Source organism: Bactrocera neohumeralis, chromosome 2 (genome assembly GCF_024586455.1).
Source record: "Bactrocera neohumeralis isolate Rockhampton chromosome 2, APGP_CSIRO_Bneo_wtdbg2-racon-allhic-juicebox.fasta_v2, whole genome shotgun sequence".
Taxonomy (NCBI): Eukaryota; Metazoa; Arthropoda; class Insecta; order Diptera; family Tephritidae; genus Bactrocera; species Bactrocera neohumeralis.
The window spans coordinates 52,391,487-52,393,033 of NC_065919.1; positions in this window are offsets into that span (position 1 = coordinate 52,391,487).

Consider the following 1,547-nt stretch of genomic DNA (forward strand, 5'->3'; position numbering starts at 1 on the left):
GTTACATTTTCAAATTTAGCTGTGCATATATTTGCTAAAGGAGTACATAAGCGTATTATAGCTTCGATGCGGCAGTAGTTAGCATATTTTTTTAGTTTTTTTAACAACATTTCGCCGCACTTCGTGCCACTGTGCACAAATTACCTCGCTCGCTGGGAAATCAGCTTGTGGAACGCATACGTCATGGCATACCCAATGAATAGAATGTTGTGTCGCATACAGACTTCCTCTGCAGTTTGTGGAACGTAAATTGCCACATGTAAAAAAAGCAAAGAAATTCGGAAAAAAATTATCCCTTCGTGCCTGGAGCCGAATCAACGCATACAACCGTGTGTATGAAAGTATATATGTGTGTGTGTCGCATTCGTACAATTCCTACCGCCATTTGGTTCATTTCAGTTGAGTTCAGTGCAGTTCAACTCGGTTCAGCACAATTCGATACAGCGATACACAGCGGCAATTCGCCCGAGTTGCGAGTTGAGTTCAGTTAAGATGTGCAATTCAAATGGTGCGAACGTCTGTTGGCGGTTGCTTCGCGTTACGCGTCAAACAAACTGAAATCTCAACTGAGCTGTAAGATTAACAAGTGCTTCAACACACACACACACGCATATATATATATATAAAAATATATGTAGAAAAAGTGTGTGCGAATTAACACACATACATGTGCGGCGCATTTGTGAGAGCACACACATACATATATACGTTTGTATGTATGTAATGGCAGCATTTTTAACTTAAATAACGGCAGCGCGTTGCCAAGCGCTAAAGTGTCTAATAAATCAGCGTGTGGCAGATAAACAAATGAATATTGTTGCATATTGCTTTGTGGCATTAAAGCGTGAAGTCGTGCACGCGCTAAATAATACCGTTAAACGCGCGACGCCAATAATAAATAATACGGAAATTCATTAAAAGCTGCGGCGCTGCAATAAGTGTGCGCGTATGGCAGGCATAAATATTGAAAACGCCTTGCTGTTGCACTCATAAAGCTACTGCCTTACACATACAAAGATAGCAGTGCTGCAAGCGGCCTAAGACTACCGTTAGTATAGCGCTTGCCGCATCAAGTGCGCTTTTCGCATTTATTCTAACTCTTGTTGTTGTTGTGGCAGCTCCCAATTGGCAAAATGATGCTGAAAATGATGATAATGATGCTGCTGGTCATCTTTGTGGTGGTGCTGTAGTGGCCGCAAGCATAGCGCGTGTGTTGCATGGTTGCGCGCGTACCGTTTTGTGTGTGTCGTGATCGCGCGCTTCCGTCCATAAACGCTCCGCTGCTGTCAGCGCGTTCTTGTGTGGAAATTTATCGTTTCGTCCGCATTCGCAAATTGCTTCGCCGCGTTTTTATGTGAAAATTGAAAAATTTCTGAAATTTCGAAATTGCAATATCACGTGTATTTGTTGTGGCCAAAACGCAAAAGCATAAAAAATACGCGCAGCATACCAAAAATTGTAACACCTAAGCAAATAGATTGCGGCGCGCACGCTGTGCATGGCAATGCGAACACGAAGAAAAAAGTGCGAGCGAATACCAAAAATAC